Source organism: Lissotriton vulgaris, chromosome 5 (assembly GCF_964263255.1).
Source record: "Lissotriton vulgaris chromosome 5, aLisVul1.2, whole genome shotgun sequence".
NCBI lineage: Eukaryota > Metazoa > Chordata > Amphibia > Caudata > Salamandridae > Lissotriton > Lissotriton vulgaris.
In genome coordinates this window covers 1,782,460,462-1,782,481,979 of record NC_141693.1, presented here as the reverse complement: position 1 = coordinate 1,782,481,979, position 21,518 = coordinate 1,782,460,462, and positions in this window count along the sequence as shown.

The following is a 21,518-nucleotide window of genomic DNA, read 5'->3' as shown; positions in this document are numbered from 1 at the left end:
CAGGTTAATTAACATTTTATCTAACATACCAACTGCTAGCATCATCAATACCTGTGTACTTTTTCTGCACACGGATATTGGTTAGAAAGGTAAAAGTCACCTTGACTTATAGGATCAAAGAAAATACCTAATATACTATTCCTCTAGTGGTATTAAGGTATGTTTAGATAAACTGAACTCTATCTGTCCAGTAGCACAAGAGGAAAAATACCCTGACATATACATGATAGTAAATCACAATTTCATAAGAAAATGATAGAATCCCTAATTCTGTGAATGTGCAATTCACTGTAGGATTTGAGAAGAAAATGGTAGGCCATCGGATTTAAAATGATATTGTTTTCACTGTGCATTAATTGTTATAAAGGTATGATAAATTTGCTTTCATGTTTTATTTCTTTATTTTTACCTTTTTAAATCAAGTTACAAATTAACGATAGACGATTGGAGCCCACATTGACATTTATTGGTAAAAGGTATGTTTCAATGGCTTTATTAATGGGTCACTCCTCAAAAGCCAACAACTGTGATCATTATTTGTATCATGAGGTGGAGTCATGTTTATCTGGAATTTATTAATATAGTTGTTTTTCCACCAAGCAACATGGCAACCATGAGGCCCTGAAGAATGGCAATTGTCTTTCCCAAACACATCTAGGGGGGATAGTCTTCTTGTATTGCCAGTACAGTAAGGAAGAAGACAAACAAATGCTTGTGAGGGAAACTTGTCTCTTGGATGTACTGTTTAAATTAAAAGAACTGAAACAAACAGAACGTGCACATTATCACAAGTATAAAGAGATTTTAAAGTTTTGTAGTGAGATCCATGACCTGCTCAGGTTCATCAGCAGCATGGAATATAAGAAGGACTGCTGGAATTATAAAGTAACTGAGGGCCACATTATGTAGCAGGATTGATAACATTATGCAGTAAAAAAAAGTGAATTATGCTCCATAATTTGCCTTAAATTCAAACATAAATGACTCAACTCCATAGTGCAGCTTAAAGCATATCTTTGAGGAATTTAAGGCTTGAAGTTGGGCAATTTTCTGATGCTGAATAAGACAAAACGAGATCTTTATTTTGGGGAGAAGGTTGATGCTGGACTTTGGTCTTGTGGACTTCCCAACCGGGGTATTCATTTTGATGGGGAGCTATTCTTCTAACCCCAAATCGAAATGTCTCATCCAATTGTTTTCTTAAACTTAAAAGTCTAGAGAAAATAACTTTTGTTCCTGTAGAGAAACATGCATCAGTGATTGGTTTTTGTGTTTTTGTACTTTACTGTTATGCCATTTATCTTGATCTATCAGATTACCGTACTGTTAAACTCCTGTGTCTCCAAAACCTAGCAGCGAGGCTGACCTGTGGATTGCACAAACATAAGCATGTTTTCGAGACCCTGATTCATGCTCTACCTTGACTCCCAGTAAAGCTGAGGATCCAGATTAAGGTTGCTTGTATGTCGCACCAATCTACAGAACTGGTACTGTCTTCATATTATGGCAATTAATTCCATAAGTCCCATCAGATTTCTTTGTATGGAACCTTCCACTTGATAAAGGTACTACCACTTCAAATACTACTGATCCTAAAACTTGGTTTTGGATCATCCTCTTACATGAGATGTCCCTCTCAAATCTCGCTTGTATCCTTGGGCTCCTCAGTGTTTTTGTTCTGTTCTTTTGCTTGATAACACCCAATAAATACTTTCAATAATAAAAAAAATTAAAAATCTGCTTCACATTTCCTACGCAACACAAATTGCAACATTTCTTCAATTTATTAGTTCTTTGTAAAGTTACACTTCCATTACCACTTCTAGTACTTTTCTGCACCTTTTCCCCTCTATCTAAGGCTTGAATATACACGATTTAAGCTGCACCACTTACTACAATATATATATATGTATATATACATCAAAAAGAAGACCTGTCCGCTATAACTACGGATTCGGAAAGGTGATGAGCTCTCTCTCCCACAACAAATCTTGTTTTCAATAAAACGCCATCACAACGTTGAAAGTTGTAGCAGTGGAAAAATTTATTGTGCAAATCATGGAGCAAGTGCTCTCCCTGACGCGTTTCGCTCCGCGGCGGAGCTTGATCACATGACGCGAGACAAGCAGGTGAGCTAATTTATCCTCATTAAAAGCACTATCCCCCAAAGAAATAGGGACGATAGGCAAAAAAGTGTATTGACGTGCACTATAGCCTAGGCATAACGAATTGAATTTGAATTTAAAATTATTTTTAAAGCGCACGTACACCAGCGGTTTCTTGGCGCTACAACTAACAAAAGACCGGAGCTGGATAAACAAAAGCAAACTGCTGGAGGGTTAATTGAAGGACTTCGTGAACAGATGAGCCTTGAGCTGCTTCCGAAATTGCGGATACAGGGTTAAGGCTCTGAGCTCAAGGGGCAGAGAGTTCCAGAGGAGCGGGGCAAGGGTCGCAAATTTCGAACCTCCCCATTTCTTTCTCCGGAACCGTGGGATTGTAAGAAGGGACTGGGTGGATGAGCGTAGTTCCCTGGTGGGAACGTAAGGGGTGATCTCGGATGAGATGAAAGCTGGTGCCGTGCCCAGTCGTGCTTGGAAGGCGATGGAGGCGAGCTTAAACTGGACACGGGCACGAACAGGGAGCCAATGAAGAGACTTTAAGAGGGGGGTGGTGTGGTGGGATTTCGGGAGTTTGAAGACCAGGCGCGCCGCCTGGTTTTGGATCTGTTGCAGACGCCGTAGGCTATATGCAGGTATACCTGCATATAGGGCGTTGCCGTAATCCAGGCGGGAGACCACCATGGCCAGGGTGATCAGTTTGAGGGCAGCAAAGGAAAAAAAAACGGGACACCCTGCGTATAGTGCGCAGTGAAAGAAAGGAAGAAGAAACCACAGAGCTAACCTGGGAGTGAAGAGTGAGTTGAGAATTGAGTTTAATACCTAATGTTTTGACTGAGGTAGAGGGGATAGGTGGAGGGCCGAGAGAGGGGGGCCAAAATAAAGAAGACCAGGGGCTGGATGAACCACCCGTCAACACCAGCTCGGTCTTGTCTGGGTTGAGGTTCAGATGGTTGTGGTTCATCCAGTCCCGGATATGGACCATGATAGATTGGAAATTAAGGACAGAAGAGGGGGAAGAAGACAGATTGAAGACAAGCTGGAGGTCATCCGCATAATTAAATACGGCAACCTCCATTTGTTGCAGAGAGAAGATAAGAGGGGCGATATAAAGATTAAACAAAAGAGGGGAAAGGGAGGAGCCTTGGGGGACCCCGCACTGAACTTTCCGAACGTCCGCAGTGAAATCACCCAGACGTACAGCCTGGGTGCGGTCACTCAGGAAGGAGGACAACCAGACCAGAGCGGTGCCCCCGATCCCCGCCGCCTTGACACGGGAAGGCAAGATGGTATGATCCACCGTGTCAAAAGCGGCTGAGAGATCGAGGAGGACCAAGGCCTGGGGCTGGTTGGTGTCCATACCCTCCCTGAGGTTGTCCAGGACCGAGAGGACTACGGACTCCGTAGAGTGTGCGGGGCGGAACCGGGCCTGGCGGGGGGCAAGAGCTCCATGCTTCTCCACAAAGGAGCTTAGAGCGCAGGTGACATGGCGCTCGAGCACCTTTGCCAGAAAAGGCAGGAGGGAGATGGGGCAAAAATTGGCAGGGATTGAGGGGTCCGCGCCCGGCTTTTTCAAAATGGGTACAATTACCGCTGATTTAAATGGATTAGGTACTACGCCTTGGGAAAGAGAGCTATTGAGGAGGTGAAGGAGGGGGTCTGGACAAGCGATAAAGATATGACGGAGAATATGAGCAGGGCAGGGATCCAAAGGGGAGCCGGATTTGACAAGGGGTATTATGGAGGTCAGGGATTCCTTAGTTAGAGGGGGAAGGGTGGTGAGTTCTCCCTTAGGAGGGGGACACTGGGGATCAACAAAAGTGGGGGAGGGGGGAGGGATATTGGCCTTGATGGTGGCTATTTTCTGAATGAAATAGTTATTGAGGGAGTGACAGAGTTCTTTGGAAGGGGCAGGCTTTGAAGTTGTTCTGTCCGAAAACGCCAATTTGTGCACGATCGAAAAAATTTCTTTCGACTGGTTTTCTGCTGCGAGGATTTTGGAGGAAAAGTAGGTGGTTTTAGCCTCCAAGATGTCTTTTTTGTATTGGGTCAAGATGTTAATGAATTCCAATCGCAGTGAGGGGCAATAATTTCTCCTCCAAGCCCGCTCCGCACGACGTACCGCTAGTTTGGTGGCCTTGAGATCTTCATTAAACCACTGATTGGCGTCCTTCTCCCGCTTAGAGGTAATTCGTTTTAGAGGGGCAACAGAGTCGCAGCTGAGGAGAGCCACTGTTCAATGGCCTTGACCTGGGAAATGGTGGATAGACCTTGTAAGGAAGGGAGGGAAGTGGTGAGTAGGGAGGATAGATTTTCCGGATCAACTCGGCCCCAAGCGCGGACCCAGATGTTTTTGGGGAGAGGGGGCTTGACCGGAGGGTGAATGGGAAGGGCAAATGAGATCAGGTGGTGGTCAGACCACGTGCAAGGCGAGATGGAAAGGGACTCTACAGGACAGTTCAGGGACCAGATCTGGTCTAAGATGTGACCTTTGGTATGGGTAGGAGAATGGATATGAGATGTAAAGTTGAGGGATTGAAGGGTCTCTGAAAATTCTTTTGAAGATGGACATTCAGCTGGGTCAGAGGGCCAGAAGTTAAAATCACCCAGAAGTAGAATGGAGGAGTTGTTAACGGTGATCGTGGCAAGAACTTCCAAAAAGTCGGGGAGAAACGATAAAGGGGATTGAGGGGGGCGATAGGTAAGAATGCAGGTAAGAGGGGGCGTGATGGAAGTGGTGCGGATAGCCAGATACTCGGTGGTAGCGATGTCTGGCAGAGACAGAGTTTGGAAAGGAAGGTCGGTACGGGCGATGACCGCCACGCCGCCCCCGGCTCTGACAGTAGTGCGATCTGCACGAAGGGCGTAATATGGGGCTGGTAAAGTGGCCAGAAGAGCAGGGAGGGAGTCATCACAGAACCAGGTTTCCGTTAAGAAAAGGAGATCTGGGGCATGAAGGTCTAGCAGTACCGAGAGTTCGTGCGCATGGGCTACTGCAGACCGGGCATTAAGGTAAAATGCCAAGAGGGTTTTGGAGGTAGCAGGGAGAGCATTGTCTCTAGGAGAGTGGAGGGGGGCGACTTGGGGAGGGGGGATGTCAAGGGGAGCAGCCGGAGACAGACCAAGAGACGAAATGCGAGAGCAGGTGGAGGCTGGTAAGGACCATGGTCCCCGGAGGCAGCGTAGTTGATCGGGGGTGTAGATGGTAGGTTGGGCAGAGTGACGCGCCCCTAGCCCCGGACAGGCCCGGATGGGCGCAGACGGGCTTGCCTTAGTCGCTCCCGCTGCGCCCGTCCGCTGCGCCTCCGGCCCATGTACATACTTTTATATGGTGATCAGGGGAGGAGAGGGAAAGGAAGGGGGCGTGGCCGGTAAAGTGGGCGGAGCTTACTCGCTCGCTGTAGATGGCGGCAGCGAGGGAGGATTCCCCAAGACAGTGTCCAAATCGGCTGTCTGGGGCTCTCAAGACAGGCAAATATCCTGGTAAGATGCCGGTGAGTGAACACACAGAATTAGCAGCGCTCCCGGCTTTCCGCCTCAGGAGTTTGTTAGAGGGACGCGCTAGTGATCAGCGCGCCCTTTTAACTAGATGGAAGGGGGCGTGGCCGGTAAAGTGGGCGGAGCTTACTCGCTCGCTGTAGATGGCGGCAGCGAGGGAGGATTCCCCAAGACAGCATCCAAATCGGCTGTCTGGGGCTCTCAAGACAGGCAAATATCCTGGTAAGATGCAGGTGAGTGAACACACAGAATTACACAATAAAATTGTCAAATTGGCAATCTAATATACATAGAATGTCAATGTCTACTGAAAATAACAGCATAGTGCTTCATTATACATTCTATCCTTCAACCATTATAGAATGGTAACAAATGATGGCAAGTGCCTGGCAATCAAAAGCGTCAGCAAACAAATTTGGGTTGTAGAAACCAAAAGGCAGTTCATCATAGGAAACATTTTTACGAGAATAAAGTGCAAGTGCTCAATTATTCAGGCTTATAAGTTAAGAAAACTGAGACAGTATATTACAACCTTCAAAGTGCTGGTATGGTAAAACATGATAGCTGACCTCTTAAAAACAAATCACGTATAATATATGGAACCATTCTAAAGACTGCACATGGCTATATAACAAAACCTCTAAAGTGCTGGTGCCTAATATGTTCAAAAATAGTGCCTTACATACAAAAAATAATGGACAACGAATTCAGATGAGGCTTAATATTAATGTATACATTATCAGTGTATCTCAAAAGTCCCCAAAGAGAACTTGCAAACCGATTTCATCTATCTTATTTTAACAATTCTAGACTTTCATGCTTTAGCTGTATTTTAGCACAAAGAAAAAATAATAATAATCACAAAAAGTGATGCAATTCATCAATGGTGTTCAATCCGTTAGGGGCCTTAGTGTCAAGCAACAAGATAAAGTATGATTCACTTTGTCTAAGGAGTTTTTCGCGGTCACCGCCCCGTCCGGGGTTGGGGACCGAACCTAACAGAGTATACTGAAGGTCTTTCAATTTGTTATCATGTACGGCCTTGAAGTGGAGAGCCATTGGATAATTGCTATCCGAATTTACTATTGCTTACAGATGTTGTAAAATGCATTGATTCGCAGGCAATTTCGTACTCCCGATGTACTCGAGGTTACAAGTGCACATCAGTTTATATATAACAAATTCACTCCGACAGGTCAGATATTCTTTAATAGGGATATACTTGTCACTGAATACTGATTTGTAATGTGTGCCATTCTTGGCGAAGGTGCACTCCCGACAAGACGGGCACTTAAAAAGCCCGTTTTAGAAAGCCATGTACCTTTAGGAGTCAGTTCAGGCATAGCTCTGTCCAGTGCATCCTTCATGGAGGGAGCCCTCCTGAAGGTTATAGATTGCAGCTTAGGTAGAATTAGGCCCAAGATTAAATCCGTGAGATAAAACTCATCTATTTCCCAAAAATTAACTCAGTTCGCCCGACTCATGGTCTTTCTTGATGGGTTGCATTTGCAGTCAGCGCGGGGACACACAGTTTTGTGCAGCCAGGCGCTTAATAAATGCTTATTATTATTATAACAATTGGCCACTCATTATTGATCAAACGTCTGATTTTTCGTTCTTACTAACAAAAAGTCGTAATGAGTCGAACTGGACCAATGCTGTTAGAGTCCATTGTTTCTTTCACTTTGGGTCTCAATAGATCCTCTTTTGGGCGTAATGTTGCCTTTAAAAGAGCGCGGTTCAAAAGGTTTAATTTGTAACCACGTTGTAGGAATCTTTTGACTGACTCAGCCAGGCACTGATTGGTTGTGGTGACATCGCTACAAATACGTTTGATTCTGATAAATTCACCAAAGGGTATACTGTTAATGGTGTGAGATGGATGCACACTGTGGGCATGGAGAATCGAATTCCCGGCTGTTGTTTTCCAATGCAGTTTGGTTTGAAGTATGCCCTTATCAATATAGAGATGTATGTCAAGGAACTCGGCCGAGTCCAATGATATTGAGGCAGTAAATTTTAAGTTTCTGTTGTTAATGTTAATTTCATTTACAAAAGCCTGGGCTTTCTCTTGAGGACCCTTCCTAATTATACAAATGTCGTCGATAAAACGCCAGTAATGCATTAGATATGGTAACCACTGGCGATGATACCTATGGAGCACGTGCTCACCCCACCAGCCAACATGCAAGCATGAATAGCTGGGGGAGAAGCACAAACCCATAGCGACGCCTCGCTGTTGGTGGTAGATGTCAGTTTGGAACTGGAAATGGTTACTCGTCAAACAGAGGTGTCATTGTAAAGGGTTGTTAAAAATTCAGATCAAGACGTAACGTTAAGAGGCTATAAGAACTTTTGCTACTCTCACGCAAGTAATTACACCAGCCGTCACACGCCATTCAATGGCTTCACATAACTCACAGTAGATCGACCCAAATCAACTTTGATCTTGAGTAGGAAGAGCTGTGCGAACCATTTTACACTAGCAAATGGATCGATGTAATTTGATATTGAGCTCCTGAAATAAGAGCTATTTTGTATAGAACGAATAGGAAATTGTATAATGTAGTTCAGTAATATTCTTACATCTGATATTTTATGAATATAAATAGTTAATAATGTTTTTTTTAAAACAGGCATGTATACTGACCAATTTTAAACTAATGCATTTTTATTTTTGTAATGGTTTTTTATTAACTATACAATAAATTCATACTCGTCAAACAGATTTTAATCATCTCCAGTAACATTAAACTATGGTCCCTCAAAATTGCATCGCGGGAATCATGAAAGTGTTTAATCGCATCTAAACCCTGACAGTGATGAATGCTAGTGTACAATGATTCAATATCCATAACCAAAAAGCAGTAATCAGAACACCAAGTAACATTTGTGATTTTAACCAAAAAGTCCGTAGTGTCTTTTAGATATGATGGAAGTGAAATCATATGGGGCTGGGGAAAAAAGTCAACATATTTAGACACATTTTCGTTCATGCTTCCCTGAGCAGAAATAATAGGGCGTCCAGGGATGAGGGTGATGAGTTTGTGAATTTTGGGTAGTAAATAGAACACAGGCGTAATTGGATGATCAACACTCAGAAATTTGGCCTCCTCCTTAGTAAGAAGGCCTTGCCTTTGCCATTGATAAATCGATTTACGTGTTTGCTCATTACTTTTCAACATGGCAAACCTGGTGGTTTTCAGATAACAAGAAGGATACCCCAATTGTTTGTTGGCTTCAATTAGATAGTCCTCCTTTGCCCACAGCACTGTATTTCCACCTTTGTCGGCATTTTTCACTATGAGTGATGAATCGCCCTGAATTCTTTTTATCAATGACTGGTACTGTTTCGTGTTGTATTCAATTTGTCTCTTTCTTCCCAAAATACCCCAATTAAGATTTTTAAGTTCAGCGACCACTCCGTCGCCGAAAACATCAACTGCGTCCTTAGGCATTAATGGCAAGAACGAAGATTTTGTCTGGAAAGGGCTCGGTGAAGGTTTGCTGACTGGAGTGATTTGACTGACTGCTGGTATTCCCTGAGAGCTCTCCTCATGAGTCAAAGATAAGAGGGTTTGTAAACCTCCCAGATTTCTTATTTGCAGAGGAGTTTCATTTGAAGCAGTCACAGTTTGGTCAGGGGTATTTTCTTTACGCATAGGATGTAATACGAAATATTTAATCAACTTGATTTTCCGTATGAATTTAAAAACGTCTATGCGCGCCTGAGTATAGGAAAAGTCGTTAGGTGGACAATACGATAGGCCTAAAGATAAAAGTTGTTCCTCAGCTTTAGACAAAACCAAATCAGTCAGATTAATCACTGTGTTCTCTTGTGCCGCACTTACTTGTTCCAATTCCTGCGAGCTTTTCCCCGCGGTGTGCCTCTTTTTGGAATTGCGCCTCCTGTTGCGGCGCTTTTGGCTGCTGCTCTGCCTTGTGGTTGCTGAGGGTTGCGGGGGCGCAGGGAATACCTCCGGTCCTCGCTGACAAAATTAAGTTCATCTATTACTGAGAAATTAGTCAGCTCAACTGGATCTAAAGAGGTGGTGGAAAAATTATCCTCTGATCCGCTGTAAGACGCCAGGGAAATATTGTCAGGTGTTGTTGCTTCCGTAGTAGTGCTTGTCACCTGGCCCACTCCTGACCCTGTTTTTTGCTGTGACGACATGGCTTTTCGCTTGTAAGAATCATATTTTCTGGCAAATGTAACCTTCTTGGGCGGGAAAAGGCGCGCCCCGGCTACGCCGCTTCAGGCATACCAGCCGAGACACGCCCCCCCGCCCAAAATGGCTTCCCGGGGGGATCCGGGCCCCCTACCATACGTTCGGGGGGACCGAGTGGTCGCCCCTTTCCATATGGCCGGGATGCCTGTCACCCCCTCCCAACACAATCCCCAAGGATGGGAAGACGGACGCAGTCCTGAACTTTTGGAAGGCGGGAGGGAGTTACCCTCCCGGCCGTATTTATTAAAATATGAAACAAAATTAAAACATTAAAATAACAGTTTCATATCATGTACAATTTTTCATTTATTACATTTACGATGCAGACACGTTCATTGGCTAACCTTAACAAATCTCTAATACAAAGGTTTTCCTAGCCGAGTCTAAACATCCTGCAAATGCATACTTTCTAAATAAAAATTGTACATCATAGCATTACGGGCCAACGGCAAGGTCGCAACCGGTGTCAGATCCCTACTACCAGAACTCCCCCCTCACGGTGTGAGGGGCGGGCGCACAGAGGACTGTACCTCTGTGCCAACTCCAATTTCCCTTGTCTTTGCGGGGGCCCCTTATTTAACTCGACGCCATCTTAATGGTCGTCCGAGGACTCGTGTGAGGTGTCTAGAAGGTAGCGTGGACCCCCCTCCCACCCCACACTGTTTATCACATCCGCCGTCGCGGATATCCTGGCCCCGGGAAATTCAAAGGAGGGGCATCTAGCCGCCTCCTCCCCTGGAAGGGGCCTATGACCGCCTTCCCTTAGGCGACCCCATACTTAGTGGGTGCCGCCTCCCTGTGTGAGGGGCCAATGGCCGCCTCCCCCCGGGCGCTCCCATCCATAATGGGTGGCGCCCCCCCTCTAGGGACCTTGAAATTACTGCTCACCGATCATGACCTTACCGCCACAGGCCGGATAGTTGACCGGCTATCCGGCCCCCCCACAACTCCTACTAAAGGTCATGCTTTTACAAACCCTTTAACCATGCTATGAAGTCTCCTATGAGTAAGACATTACCCTCCCGGGACAAATGGACCCCATCTTCGAGATACATGTGATCCCCCCGAATACATCCATGCGGAATACAGTGCAACTGCGCCGAGCGAAACAACCTACCATGCTTGCTATTGACCTTCTTTACTGAATGGTTCAGTGCTGATACAGAGAGGCCCCCCCCGCCACACCTTCCTGGGAATCATGTGGGACCATGCTATCGTGCACCCCGGGATCCTTCTCGCCAACCAGCTAACAGTAGATAGAACTCGCTCGAGTAGCACTCGCCGACCGAGTGTCACCAAGTCATTGCCTCCCAGGTGTACTATGATCACAGACGGCGGTGACCTTGTCCGCCCTAACAGTCCCTCAATAAAACATTGAAACTGGTCAATACAGAGCCCGCCCCTTCCGTGGAAGGTCACCCTGTACCCGTATTCCCCAGCTGCGTGAATCATGTCACCTGCTTTGAATACGTCTCCGGCCCGCCTCACGTATGAGTGGCCCACGACCCACACCACTCTTTCCTCAGCCGGTGGTCTCTGACCGCTGGTCCCCAGGTGTCGGGTCGACTGCACAGTCCGCCCCGCATAGCATGCTTGCGAAACTGTAAACCAAACAGAAGACAAGAAGCGTGAGTGCATGACATTGGCTTCACAACATGTGCAACCGCACATACCTTTTATAACAGTTCGAGGACCATCGTCCCAATTGTTTCACCTCCTCAACACTCTGACCCCTGGCTGTAGCCTCTGTAGCAGCCCCTATCCGTAAGGAATGGGTCCCGAACTCGCCCGGGTCCAAGCCCGCCGCTGCGATTGCCATTGTTAGCACCCGCTGAAACTGAAACCTTGTCAGTGGGGTGGCGTCGATGTGTCTCAGCAAGCTTCCCCCCCATGCTACTGCCCTTTGCGCTAAATATTCCTCAACGCACTTCACCGGGCACATGGGGGACCCCCGCATGCGCTGGACAACAATACTGTCTCCCATAGCACCCTGATCGGTCTTGGACCTGGCTATTGTGACCACCATTGAATCACCCTTGATCAGAATGTGTTCCCGACACAGACCTCCCTCCACATCCTTCTTATTTTTTGCAACCAGCTCGTTCACCCGCATAGCCCCATGGAACGCTAATGCGAAAGCGGCCCGGAACAGCACTGCCTCGGACTGGGAGGAACATGTCGCGGGGAGTACCGACATCAGCAGGGCCAACCTTTCTAACCTAATCGGGCGCCTTTCGTCTACTCTACGACCCTCAAGGCGTTGCCAACCACGCAGGGCCTTCCTCACCAAAAAGGACGATGTGGGATCCTTGATGCCATGCGCCTGTGCCATGAATGCAATGGCGGCCCGGTGCCTATTGGCCGTTGCCGCTGATCGGCCTGCCCTGTGTAGTGCTACTAAAAACTTTAGGACATACTCCTCCTGCCCCCAATTGTCCCCTCCTGCTGGACCCAAAAATGCACAATAGGAACGAAACGCTCCTTCGTATGCCTTCCTCGTCCTGGGGGCTAGGCTTGCTCCCACGAGGTCCTGTAATCCGGGGCACCGAGTAACCAGAGTGCTTCGGGAAATGGCGCCGCCACTAGGTCCGCGGAAGGGAGATAACCCCTGAAGGCCTGCATGTGAGAACGAGAGAGTGCATCAGCCGCCTGGTTCAGCACACCCGGCACATGCCTCGCCCTAAATTGAACGTTCAATCTCATGCAAAGTAGTACAATTTCCTTCAGTAATCTCAATATCCACTTGCAGCGTGCTGCCTGATTATTTATGCATTCGACTACGGTCATGTTATCGGACCAAAACACCACTGAGCGATCACGAAATTCATCCGGCCATGCCTTCAGAGCCACAAAAATGGGGAACAACTCAAGAAACCCAATGTTACCTGTGAGCCCACTGGTGTGCCACCACGTCGGCCATGTTTGTGCCGACCATTGATTACCGAAGATGGCGCCAAATCCTACGCTCCCTGCCGAGTCGGTCCACAAACCCAGCTCGTCCGAGGACGCTGGTGGCTTGCCCCACACCACCCGACCGTTGAAATCCGCCCGAAATGCCAACCATATGCGCATATCCTGGCGAACCTCTGCAGACAGTCTTGTGCGGTGGTGCCCTTCCTTGAGACCAACCAGGGCTTGTGCAATAGAGCGGGAAAAGGGGCGGGCCATTGGTATCACTCTAAGGGCAAAGTTAAGCTGGCCTACTGCTTGCTGTAACTGATGGAGAGTAACTTTCTCTTTGCTAATGCACAGTTCCAGCGAGGCCCTGAATTTCGCCACTTTGTCCCTTGGCAAACGGAAGCATCCCTCCACCGAATCGAGCTCAATTCCAAGAAACTCGAGTGAAGTAGATGGCCCCACCGTCTTCCCCGGTGCCAATGGCACGCCGAACCGCTTCATGAGAGTGCAAAATTCCAGTAACGCCTGCGCACATTCCGTGTCGCCGGCTGCCCCCAAGAACAAAAAATCATCTAGGTAGTGCATAACCTGGGTACAGCCCGTAGCTTTGGTGAATGCCCATTGCAGAAAACAACTGAATTTCTCAAAATAAGCAACCCATTGGCATACATCTATCCATGTAGTAGCGTCCTTGAAACACAAAACCCAACAGACGCTGATCCCGTGGGTGTACCGGGAGCAACCGAAACACTGACTCGATATCTGACTTCGCCATCAGCGCTCCGGGCCCCAGGCGATTCAACATGGCGACGGCCTCATCGAAGGATGCGTACCGCACCGAACAGACTCCTGGGTCAATCGCATCGTTTACCGAAAGACCCCTAGGGGCCGACAAGTTATGAATCAACCTAAACTCACCTGGGTCCTTCTTGGGGACTACTCCCAACGGGGAACGAATGAAATTAGTGACTGGCGGGTGCCTATAAGGGCCAGCAACCCGGCCACGGGATACCTCCTTTGCAATCTTTCTTTCTACCACCGCCGGATTCTGCTGAACCGACAGTTGGTTCTTACACAGTGATTCCCCCCGAAAATCCCCCGCCGGGATGTGGAAACCATACGAGAAGCCGTCCCGCAACACCCCAGCGGAGACATGATCAGGGTATTCATTTAGCCAGGGGATCATTGCCATGATATCTATGGGGGTAGGTAGCGGTACCCCATGGTCTACATTAGACCTGTTTGGCCCCTCCTCTACCCCCTGTATCACCATTCTTGGCTCTGCACGAACTCTCAGGGTGTGAAGAATGTCCGCACCCTGCACACTCATGCCTGAACTTACATGTCCCTTGTGGCCTCGTGCACTTGCCTCTGTTAAAGTTCCAGCAGACCCCTTTTCTACCCCCGTTCCCACCACTCCTCGGTTGGTGGTCACCAGCGGGGCCTGCTCGAAAGGACGCCGCCGATTGTTGGCGGGAGGGCGCCGACCCATTCCCGCCCAGCGAAGACGACTTTGTCGCGCCCGGCAGGAGCTGCTTCTGCCAAGAGATGGAGTCGAGACAATCCCACGTCAGAGATGAATCGTGCTCCTTGGCCTTACGAAACTTACTATCATAACCCATCCATTCATTGCCCTCATACGTTTCATAGAAATCCATTATACGTGCCTGATAGCAGGCCAATTCGGTCAAAACCTTGGGCTTACGTTCCCCAATGATTGCAGTAAACATCGCAAAGGCCTTGGCCCAATTTGGGATCGTCTCATCAACCCTGAACCCCGCCATTTTGGCACGCCACACACTCGGGTGCCACAAATCCTTCTGAGTTTTAACATACTCCATCTCGTGATGGTCAGTCAGGAGAGGAAACATATTCACATACTTATCAGCCCAAATCAATTCTTTCGTGGCCAGCGGAATATGTTGGACCACCTTTTCCCTTCTTGAGGGTAAAGACCCCTCCCTGGCAATGGCTGCTTACCCGATTCCATAGCTGGTGCCGCTGTTTTTCCAACGCCAGCCGCTGGTCCTTCCGAAGGAACCTGTGGGGGGACAAGAGAGAGATTCACCTTCGCGGCATCTCGCGATTGCCGCAACTGCTTTATTAGTAGCTTGGCCTCTTCGGCCGTGTCTCCTGGTGCCGTAGCACCCCCTGTATTTTTGCCGAGCCATGCGGCCAACTGGGCGGCCAACTCCGGAGGCATATCCTCCTCGTTGGTGGGCGTAACTACAACCGGGATCAGTTGGCCCGCGTCCGGGATCGGTACCGGGGCCTCAACTGGACTAACCGGGCTTGCCGGGGGTGACTCGGGGACTGGGACCTCCCCCCCTGCCGCCCTCCTCCTGACCCTTTTACCTCTCCCAGCGGGGACGACTCCCGGCAATGCTGGTCCTATGACTTTCTTCGGTCTGCCCGTATTGTTCATTGCCGCCATCTGTTTTTTCATGCTCGTCATATCCTTTATCAGCATGCGGAGCATCTGGTCAGTCCCTGACTTCTTTCCGGCCTTCTTGCCAGGCATCGTTGTCGGATGTTCGACCCTTGCTGCTCAACGCGGTCCTGGATCCGAAGGTTCGGAGTCGCTGAAAGAGAAACACAAAATTACAAGTTCTCAAAAATTGCTCCTTGTTCCGTCGAGGGTTCACGTGCAACGAGAGGGTGCAGCTTCCAAGCACAGGAAAAAGAGGATGCTTCTTCGGATTGCCGCTCCTTTTATTCCTCTTCGGGAGGGCGTGTACCCTCCTCCGGTACGCCTCTGGGGCGTGGCCAACGGTGTAGGTGTCTAGGACAACCCTTCTTGGGCGGGAAAAGGCGCGCCCCGGCTACGCCGCTTCGGGCATACCAGCCGAGACACGCCCCCCCGCCCAAAATGGCTTCCCGGGGGGATCCGGGCCCCCTACCATACGTTCGGGGGGACCGAGTGGTCGCCCCTTTCCATTCTTAGTTTAAACACGTCATCTTTTCAGCACTATATATATTTTAAATCCATTTTTTTATTTTTTATTTTTAGGCCATACTATATTACACATTTTGAATTTGTCAGGCAACAATTGAACAAATGAATTGGATTCTAAGGACCCTGTGAAAAATCAAATTTTTTTGTGTAATCAGCATATATCAAGAAGGACTTTTCCTATTTTAGGATTTATTCTGAGACACTTGTCGCTTCTTTGTCTATTTTTGGATGCTAATCAATTAATTATCTGACACTTGTCATAAATTTTTATATTGTATCAATCCAAACTGAATTATGATTCACAAATTTGTAAAATTATTTATGTGTCATGCATTAAGAAGGGTCAAGTACTTTTTACTTGTTTTCCAAATTGTGCTTGTTACTCACTCAACATGGCCGCTCTCATTAGTCTGTTGTTTATTTTGCTTATTTCTTTTGACATGTGTCTATCAGAATCACCTGTGTGTATACCTATAAATTGGTAGAACATTTTGGGGTGCATTATGTGAACAAGCTCCCTTGCGGAGCGAAACGCATTATGGATGACATTATGTCCATTACTTTTCGTTGTATGGAATAAAATGCACTCTGCTTTTTCACTCGAAGAAAAGTTTGGAGTTTTCCTTTGCTGCCTGATGCTGTGAGTGCTTTAGATGGTCATTGGAAAGAGGTCCTTACCTGGTTTTGTCCTCGCCGTGGAGTGGCGAGCAGGAACATTATTAATATATATATATATATATATATATATATATATATATATATATATATATATATATATACATATATATATATATATATATATATATATATATAGAGGACCAGAAAACGCTTCTTCTGGAGTGCTGGGACCCGTGGGAGTTGGCGCAAATGCTGGCGAAGCAGTCCGGTAATTTCAATAATCCAAGGAAAACCAGGTTAACGTTGCGCTCTCAGGAAAAAGACAAAACGAATCCAAAGTGTAATATTAGCAGTTTATTACACAACGCGTTTCAGCATAGAAGCCTTGTTCACGTGTAACCACAACACAAGTGACTCCGGTATTTAAACATGAGTTTTCGCGCAATATCAGACCAACAACATAAGCATAGGACTAATCCCCCTATGAGAAGGCAGAATGGCAGACATGTTGGAAAGGTATAATAGTACACATGATATCTAAGTGTTCTACAGATATCACGTATATGAAGGTAAAAGATAATTATACAACATAATCACAGTGTGTTCTGGCCCATTCACATATCGAGCAAAAAGTTTACGCGCGATATCAGCGAAACAACAAAGTGGCAGTATTGCACCACAAAAATGTGAAACATTTGGCGGACATATTGAGATGATGCGTTTACCGTCACGCATCGTAGGTACATGAAAATACTGTACAAGACAATAAAAGAAAATACTGTGCATGACAATCAATGTAAAATACATGACATTAGTTACGGTTATTAAATTAAATGTGATCATCCCGTCATAGTCCGAAGTAGACATGTGACTATAACTGGACATATAAAGCTATCCCAAACTTAATGTTGCACCTTAAAAGCTCAGGGAAAGCACAACAATCTGTGTAAAATACGCAATTCAGAGTCACCTATTGTTGCGAGTGGCAAGAAAGTAGTGCCAAGGAGCCAAAATATCATATTAATCCAAAACATGTAGCCAAGATGGTACGCAAATTTCTTACTTATGCATGATTGGAAAATAAAGGATAAAGTGCGCTAGCTGACCGGAGAGAAATAAATCAACAAATCGTGAGTCCCATGGTGCAAAAAAATGATTCCAGGAGTGCAAAGGGAGACTGAGTCTGTGCTGGTGAATTCATTGATAGACCCAACCTTTCCTCCTGTGGAGCAAAAAACAAAAGTAAGGTATATAAAATCCACTACATAATAAAATTATGTCATGAGACATAAGACAGAAGAAAAATCAAGGTTATACATATCGTTAAGCAACCCAAAAGAGTCATAACATCACAGTCAACTAGTGTCAAACAGCAAAGACTAAATAGCCAGGCAAATCATAACTCCCTTAAGTGACTGGCCAGTTCCTCATCCATGTTGAGCCCACCCGGGAATTTGGTCTGGAACTCGATTATGAGTCTAGATTCTCGTTGTCTAAGGCTCAAAACCCTATCACCACCCCTGGGGTTTCTGGGAACATGTTCCAATACGAAGAAGTTAAATTCTGCAATATTGGAAAAATGTCTTTCCTCAAAGTGGCGTGCAACGGGATATTTGGGATCATGATTAACAATGGCTCTCTGATGCTCAAGTATCCGTTTTTTGGCAGCACAACTGGTACTGCCTATGTACCATAATTTACAGGTACATTCTATGGCATAAATCACAAAGGTGGTACTACAGGTGAGGAACTGAGTCAGTTTTTTAGTTATGCCTCCGTATTCAACAGACCCCCTGTATTTGCTGTATTTACAGGCCTTGCAATGGCCACAGGGGTAAAAGCCTGTGAGTCCATGTTCAGTGATCTTGGGGTATAATGTGATGTCATTTCTGACCCCTAGATCTCTTATGTTTCTGTTTCTTTTGTATGTGATGAGGGGCCAGTCAGGTATGTTTTTGCCCAGTACAGTGTCAGTTTTAAGAATCCCCCAATTCTTGGAGAGAATCTTTTTGATGCTGGCTGTTTCAGTGTTGAAAGTGAGTATGAGTCTGGTGGAATCTTCATTCTCACTGGTGTCTACACTAGGTTGTTGCTCGAGGGTCTGTGATCTCTCTATATTATTGGCTCTCTCTTTCGCTTTTTTGAGAACCCATCTGGGGTACCCCCTACTCTCAAATCTGTGTATTATGTTGTCTTGTTCTATCAGGTAAGCTTCTTTAGTGTTGCAATTTCTCTTTGCCCTCAGCAGTTCCCCATAGGGGATACTCCATTTGAGTGCCTCTGGGTGGCTGCTGAGGGCGCGGAGAACGCTGTTTCCAGCTGTCACCTTACGAAACAAGGAAGTACAAATCTTAAGGTTTTTGATTTCCAATTGTACATCCAGAAATTCAGTTCTGACATTGCTGATGTTGCCTGATAGGCGGATATTGTACTTGTTGCAGTTTAACTTAGTAATAAAGTTTTCTGCATGTGGCTTCGCTACATCAATGACCTTTTCATTATATGGAAAGGATCTGAAAAGGATGCAGAAAACTTTATTACTAAGTTAAACTGCAACAAGTACAATATCCGCCTATCAGGCAACATCAGCAATGTCAGAACTGAATTTCTGGATGTACAATTGGAAATCAAAAACCTTAAGATTTGTACTTCCTTGTTTCGTAAGGTGACAGCTGGAAACAGCGTTCTCCACGCCCTCAGCAGCCACCCAGAGGCACTCAAATGGAGTATCCCCTATGGGGAACTGCTGAGGGCAAAGAGAAATTGCAACACTAAAGAAGCTTACCTGATAGAACAAGACAACATAATACACAGATTTGAGAGTAGGGGGTACCCCAGATGGGTTCTCAAAAAAGCGAAAGAGAGAGCCAATAATATAGAGAGATCACAGACCCTCGAGCAACAACCTAGTGTAGACACCAGTGAGAATGAAGATTCCACCAGACTCATACTCACTTTCAACACTGAAACAGCCAGCATCAAAAAGATTCTCTCCAAGAATTGGGGGATTCTTAAAACTGACACTGTACTGGGCAAAAACATACCTGACCGGCCCCTCATCACATACAAAAGAAACAGAAACATAAGAGATCTAGGGGTCAGAAATGACATCACATTATACCCCAAGATCACTGAACATGGACTCAAAGGCTTTTACCCCTGTGGCCATTGCAAGGCCTGTAAATACAGCAAATACAGGGGGTCTGTTGAATACGGAGGCATAACTAAAAAACTGACTCAGTTCCTCACCTGTAGTACCACCTTTGTGATTTATGCCATAGAATGTACCTGTAAATTATGGTACATAGGCAGTACCAGTTGTGCTTCCAAAAAACGGATACTTGAGCATCAGAGAGCCATTGTTAATCATGATCCCAAATATCCCGTTGCACGCCACTTTGAGGAAAGACATTTTTCCAATATTGCAGAATTTAACTTCTTCGTATTGGAACATGTTCCCAGAAACCCCAGGGGTGGTGATAGGGTTTTGAGCCTTAGACAACGAGAATCTAGACTCATAATCGAGTTCCAGACCAAATTCCCGGGTGGGCTCAACATGGATGAGGAACTGGCCAGTCACTTAAGGGAGTTATGATTTGCCTGGCTATTTAGTCTTTGCTGTTTGACACTAGTTGACTGTGATGTTATGACTCTTTTGGGTTGCTTAACGATATGTATATCCTTGATTTTTTTTCTGTCTTATGTCTCATGACATAATTTTATTATGTAGTGGATTTTATATACCTTACTTTAGTTTTTTGCTCCACAGGAGGAAAGGTTGGGTCTATCAATGAATTCACCAGAACAGACTCAGTCTCCCTTTGCACTCCTGGAATCATTTTTTTGCACCATGGGACTCACGATTTGTTGATTTATTTCTCTCCGGTCAGCTAGCGCACTTTATCCTTTATTTTCCAATCATGCATAAGTAAGAAATTTGCGTACCATCTTGGCTACATGTTTTGGATTAATATGATATTTTGGCTCCTTGGCACTACTTTCTTGCCACTCGCAACAATAGGTGACTCTGAATTGCGTATTTTACATAGATTGTTGTGCTTTCCCTGAGCTTTTACGGTGCAACATTAAGTTTGGGATAGCTTTATATGTCCAGTTATAGTCACATGTCTACTTCGGACTATGACGGGATGATCACATTTAATTTAATAACCGTAACTAATGTCATGTATTTTACATTGATTGTCATGCACAGTATTTTCTTTTATTGTCTTGTACAGTATTTTCATGTACCTACGATGTGTGACGGTAAACGCATCATCTCAATATGTCCGCCAATTGTTTCACATTTTTGTGGTGCAATACTGCCACTTTGTTGTTTCGCTGATATCGCGCGTAAACTTTTTGCTCGATATGTGAATGGGCCAGAACACACTGTGATTATGTTGTATAATTATCTTTTACCTTCATATACGTGATATCTGTAGAACACTTAGATATCATGTGTACTATTATACCTTTCCAACATGTCTACCATTCTGCCTTCTCATAGGGGGATTAGTACTATGCTTATGTTGTTGGTCTGATATTGCGCGAAAACTCATGTTTAAATACCGGAGTCACTTGTGTTGTGGTTACACGTGAACAAGGCTTCTATGCTGAAAAGCGTTGTGTAATAAACTGCTAATATTACACTTTGGATTCGTTTTGTCTTTTTCCTGAGAGCGCAACGTTAACCTGGTTTTCCTTGGATTATATATATATATATATATATATACATATATATATATATATTGCAGAAACAAGAAATCACGCGGCATACTTCTTGGCAGTAGATTTTCATTTATTTTCACAGGTCTAGCGCAAAACTACGCGTTTCGAACAAACGTTCTTGGTCACGGCAGTGTTCTACATTAGTCCTTTTTTAATTTCCACATTTTATACTCTCACCCTTTAACTTTCAGGGTAATGCATTAAGGGCCATGAAGTTTTATCAACATAACTTTATTTGTTATTGTTCATTTTTAGTATGTTTCAGCTGGGATTATTGTGGGGATGCTTATCTAAAGTGATACTCTTTAACACGTATAATCCTTTAGTAGGAAATTTATTACGTGTTTAATCATGGAAAACCATGAAAATATACCATAAATGCTATTGTTAAGCAAAATGGTTTTTTGAGTGTTCACTAAACGATATCGCATTCATTACTCGGGCTGAGTGCCCTTTACCCCACTTGTA